We start from the raw sequence: 5,952 nt of genomic DNA, 5'->3' as shown, positions 1-5,952 counted from the left end.
AGACACAATGGGCCTTCTACGGGCCGTAGAAACAATGGGACTTCTACGGGCCATAGAAATAATGGGCCTTCTACGGGCCGTATCATCAATGGGCCTTATACGGGCCGTATGATCGATTGGCCAAACATGGGCCAATAATAGACTGCATTATGGCCGTAAACGGGCTAGAGTTGGAATCGTCCGTTCATGGGCCGACCATAACGGGCCATCGTTAATAGGCCATATTTTATGACGCTATGAAAACGGCCCAACGTATTAACGGACCACAAACGGGCCGACTATAACCATGGGCTGAATTTGGCCCACAAGCAGAAAATGACAGTACCAGACCGTAAGTAAACGAATGCTGGAAATGAGCCCAAGAATAAATGGGCTCTGAGAAGGCCGAAAGATAACATGGGCTGGAAACGGCCCAACAGAATAACGGGCCATTAATGGTTATAAAGTGATACACTATTCATTACAGGCCAGTTTCACCACAGGTCGTTAATGGGCCAAGAGTTACAAAGGGCCTCATATGGGCCAAAAGACGTCATGGGCCATACATGGGCCGGAAGTTAAAACGGGCTGGAATCATATTGGACGGACCATATGATGCTACTGGGCCTAATTCAGATAGGTCATAACGGGCCTTGGGTTAGAGGGCTATAAATGGGCTATAAGCGAACAGGTCGTTAACAGGCTTTCAGTTGGCCGGCCCGCCACCTTTTGACCAAGTCAAACGGGCCGGCCTTTTCATAGGAATGGGCCTCTGTTGGGCCGTGCCACATGTCGACGTATCATAGGCGCCTTCTATCCAGTGAGTGGATGACATCTATCCCGACGGCGAGCCGACACGTGTCTCCTCCAGCCAATGATGATTTTACACGTGGAAAATCCCCATTGGTCGGGTCTGTTAACGGGTTATCGGATCCAAAACCAGACCCGATAGCTTAATGGCGTTCCGTTACGGTGGATGCCACGTGTCGGTCACCCTTGACGAAAGCACTTCTGTGACGCGTGATTTATCATCATGGAAGTGGACACTTCCGTGATGATAATTTTGATAATGCCATGGAACACTTCTACGACAGCACAGATATGACTATCTTGATTCGGACATAAAATCGTCATGGATGTACATGCATGACAGGAAACTTGACCTACTTCGACAAACACGTATCATAACGGAAGTGTTTTTTTTTGTAGTGCAACATGATGAAAGTGACTAGATGAAAATGCCGTGTGCTCTCAAGAACGCTTTGCTTATTATAAGAGATGTTTTGGCCTGTCCTTTGCTACAAAAAGGATTGGGCTACCTTGCTGCACTTTATTTACCATTACCGTCACTTGCTCGTTATGAATTATCTAGCTATCAAACTACTTTGTCGGATTCCGTGCTCCGCGGACCCAAGAAAGGTTCAAACTCAGGGGCGTGTGCAAAGAACTCAACCTCTCAAGCTGAGCGACCCGCTGCTCTCACGACCTAGCTCAATGAACAGGAAGGAAATGGACATCATAGTTTACCTAGGTTCACGCCACCTTGAAGTGTAAAACCCTACTCCTGCTTTGTGGTGGATTAGCCTCGTAGGGGGCTGAGGATGAACTAGTACAAGTGGAAGAACAACCTCAGGAGGCTTGTTCTTGTAATGAGCTCTTGGAGCTTTGTCTGTCAAGGGCTCGATGATTCGATGAGTCGACCCCTTCTACGGTGGTGGCTAGGCTATATTTACAGTGGCCTTGGTCCTCTTCCCCCAAAACTAAGGCGGGAAGGGATCCCACAACGGCCAATTTTGAAAGGGGACAAGTAGTACATTTGATCCTAACAAAAGGTGGTCTTCGCCTACAAAGCTTCTGATAGTGACGTCATGGTGGGCTCGACGATGACATCCATCCTGTCGTTCTGGCGGTGCTGGTCTTGTTGCAGGCAAATGGCAACCTTTGGCTGATTCCTCGGGACTCTATGCATGCGCTTGCCTCCTTTGCACCAAAGAGGAAACCTGCGGCCCTGCGCCCGCTGGCGCGCACCTGCCTTGGTTGTCATGGTTGATGTCATTTCAGCCTCATGAGGTGAGGCCTTGAATAGAAATCTTCGCTCCTCAGGAGGCTGCCTGAGGAGGCCGCTCCTTCGGGAGGTCTCAATGTCGCCCACCTCGCTAGGCTTGGCCCCTCACGAGGGTCTTGTCTTGTCATGGTTGAAGATGGGCCCTACCAAACCGTCGATGGAGCCACGCCGTGGGACGCAGGCAGGCAAGTCTGGGTACCTTGGTTCCTAGAACGGCAACAGAAGGCCCCAGACCCATGGCGCGCTCGCACTTGGCTTTGAGGCAAAGCCAAAGGGCAAGTGCGGAGCACCACGGGCCCCAATCGCCTGCGGACCGAGTCGACGTGTGGCGCTTGATGGGACGTGGGCGTTTCTGCTTCCCCATGCTACCTCGGTAACTGCCCAACTTGACAATTGCCTGCTGCATGTAGAGAAAACCATTATTACTTGAGATCGTGGGAGGCCGATGATTGACCTTCCCTTGGCTATAAATATGGGAGCGGGCGGAGCCCCCTTCCCATCTTCATCTTCTTGCTTCTAGCTTTTCCCTCTTCTTGCTCCACCACCTCGCTAGAGCATCCAGGGCACTGACGAGGAGGTTCTCGGCCGCGGAGAAGGGAAAAGTCCCTAAGGAGGGGCCGGACTCGCCCCCTCCCAAGAGGGGCCGCAAACGCCCTTGCAAGTACGGTGCAACACCGGAAGCAGCTCCCCGCAGGCGTGGGCACCCTCCCTCAAAGGCTGGCGCTGCCTCCGGCGGTCTTGGGGGCGTGTCTTCTTGCAGTGGGAGCTGTCGCGGTCAGGGGAGCCGCCTTGAGGAGGCGAGGCGCACGATGGCCATCCGGCCACCACGGTCGTGGTCCCACTCAACCGACTCTTCCCCGGAGTTCGTGGTATGGGCAGAGAAGCTTGTAGGCGCCTGGCTCCGGCTCCCGCGCTTCTTCACGAGTGCATTGCCGGCCGGGGGACCTGGCGGCTTCTGGTTTCAGGCCGATGGTTGTAGTAGCAGGGACTTGTAGGTGGAGGCCGGGGTCACGGCCGCTGGTAATGTGTTCCTGAACCGTCGGTTGCAGTCGTTTGCCTGCGCACGGGACCTGTGCGGGAGGTGCACCCTCCACTTCAGGTATGACAGCATCGTTACCCTGTACGTGAGGATCTTCGGGGAGGACGGCCCGCGCGTAGGGTGCTGTCCGGAGAGTGACAGCGATGACGACGGTGATGATGACGGTAGACGGAGGGGAGGCATCATCACTGGTGATGACCTCCCCCTGGGCGATGGTCGTGCCGCCTCCAACAGCGGTGGCTTTTCCTCTGCGGAGAGCTCTAGTGGTGACGACTCCGACGAGCCGCCGCGTCGCCGAGACCGGACCGGGATGGGAGACGAGTTGTGTCGCCACCACGCCCCGGTGAAGTGGGAGGAGGGATCTGCGTGAGCTCGGGTGCTGCCGGAGATGGTCCTCAGGAGCGGCCATCAATGTGCACCTGCTTTTGTTTTTTCCCTTTCTCTTTCTGCTGCAAAAAAAGAAGAAGTAGGAGACCCTACCAGGGCGTGTAATGGACTATGGCACTTGCGCCATTATGTTATTATTTCTATGGTTCCTCCTGATAATCGTGTTGCCATTCATTGTGGTTGGAATAACTTATCTTAGAGTTTCTATGGTGAACTTCCGCGCCGTGGGAGTGTTCTTGATCGAGGGGTGACCCAGTGGTCACCAGGCTTCAGGAGGGGAGCGTCCCTCGTAGCTGTAGAACTAGGAGGCCCCGGAGGCGTAGTGCCTGCAAGATTGTCCGAGAGCGTCGCGCGAGGACAAATACGTCACAGGGCCAGGGACTGAGGCTTTGGTGAGGTGTGTTCATGGGTAAGCCCGAAGCATGCACAACTGCCCAGCCCCCGTGCGCGGGACGCGCGAGGAGGAGCGACGGGCAACTGCCACTCCTCCTGAGGTAAGGCCTGAGGGAACAGTCGAGGCAAGAAGAAAAATTCCCAACCCTCAAAAGAGACGCTGAGCTATACTAGTCTTCTCACCAGCGCGGAGCTAAGTGCTGTCACTAGGACATGGGAGGGAGCCCCCGTGAGGCCCAAGGGCGACGCTCAGGAGACTTCGGGGCATGTACATCCCCAACACATTATTATGTGAGAGTGTCACGAGCGGACCTTCAAAGGTGCAAAGCCTTCTTTATGGGTAGAACTTCCGGAGGTGCTGGATGTTCCAAGCATTCTGGATGGGGACCCCGTCCTGCGTCTCTAGGCGCACGGCGCCAGGCCTGAAGACACGAGCGATCCTGAATGGGCCCTCCCACATGGGGGATTGCTTGTGAATCCCTTCCCTAGAGAGCACCCGCCTCAGGACGAGGTCTCCCACCTCGAGGGTCATGTAACAGATGTTATGGCAGTGGTACTACCGCAACAGCTGTTGCTACCTCGCAGCTCGGAGCGAGGCTTGGTGAAAGCGTTCCTCCACCAACATGAGGTCCATCCCCCGTGAGGCGTCCCGATGCGCCTTGTCGAATGCCAGGACACATGGGGAGCGATGCCTGACCTCTTGAGGGAGGACTGCCTCAGCTCCGTAGACGAGGAAGAACGGGGTCTCACCTGTAGGCTTGGTCACGGTGGTGCGGATGGACCAAAGCACGGACGGGAGCTCATCGAGCCAGGCTCTGCCGCAAGCCTTGAGCTTTTTCTTGAAGCTCCTTGCCTTGAGGCCCCTCAAGACCTCCGTGTTGGCACGCTCGACCTGGTCATTGCTCTGCCGGTGCGCCACCGAAGCGTAGCATATCTGTGTTCCCAGGTTAGCACAATATGTTTTGAAGAGGTTGCTCATGAACTGGGAGCCATTGTTAGTGATGATGTGGTTGGGCACCTCGAAACGGCTTATGAGGCCCTTGATGAACTTGACTGCAGAGCCAACTGGGATGGTGCGGATAGCTTCCACCTCCGCCCACTTGGTGAACTTGTTGATGGTGACGTAGAGGTAGCGGTAGCCCCTGGACGCTCGAGGAAACGGGCCTAAGATGTCCAACCCCCAAACCACAAATGGCCACTAGAGCGGGATGTTTTTGGAGGCCCTGAGCGGGCTGGTGGATCTGTTTAGCATGGAATTGACAGGCTTCATGCGATCTTACCAATTCAGCAGCATCGTTGAGTGCAGTAGGACAGTAGAACCCGCTACAGAACGCCATTCCCAAGAGGGTGCTCTATGTGGAGTGATGCCCACAATCTCCACCCTGAATGTCAGCCTGCAGCTCGCACCCCTCCTTGGAGATGCACCACAGGGAGACATCATTGAGGCGCTTGCGGTAGAGCTCGCCGTCCTGGATGCAGTATGCGGTGGCCTGGCGGGCCACCCACTCGGCATCTTCTCCCTTCTTCAGCAGGGTGCCCTGAGGCAAGTACGCCTTGAATTCCTTGGTGCAGCACCCCTCCTAAGGCTCGAGCGCGAGGAGAAAACGGGCCCCTGAGGCCGGGCCACAGGCTGGGGCTCCTGTGGTGGGTGCCATGGGCAGCTCCACCCTGAGGCAGCACCGGCTCAACCACGGGGGAACTGCCGATGGTCTGAAGAGTCGCTCCTCGAAGACGCCAGGCTGTAGGATCGAAAGTATGTCTAGATGGGGGTGATTAGACTACTTGAACAAATAAAAACTTATCCTTTTCACAATTTTAGTCTTTGGCAGATTTTAGCTATCTTAGCACAAGTCAAGCAATCTTAACACAATTCAAGCAAGCATGCAAAGAGTATATGAGCAGCGGAAAGTAAAGCATGCAACTTGCAAGAATGTAAAGGGAAGGGTTTGGAGAATTCAAACACAATTGGAGACACGGATGTTTTTGTCCTAGTTCCGATAGGTGGTGCTATCATACATCCACGTTGATGGAGACTTCAACCCACGAAGGGTAACGGTTGCGCGAGTCCACGAAGGGCTCCACCCATGAA

Source organism: Triticum aestivum, chromosome 2B, assembly GCF_018294505.1.
Source record: "Triticum aestivum cultivar Chinese Spring chromosome 2B, IWGSC CS RefSeq v2.1, whole genome shotgun sequence".
NCBI lineage: Eukaryota > Viridiplantae > Streptophyta > Magnoliopsida > Poales > Poaceae > Triticum > Triticum aestivum.
This window is presented reverse-complemented; position numbering follows the sequence as displayed.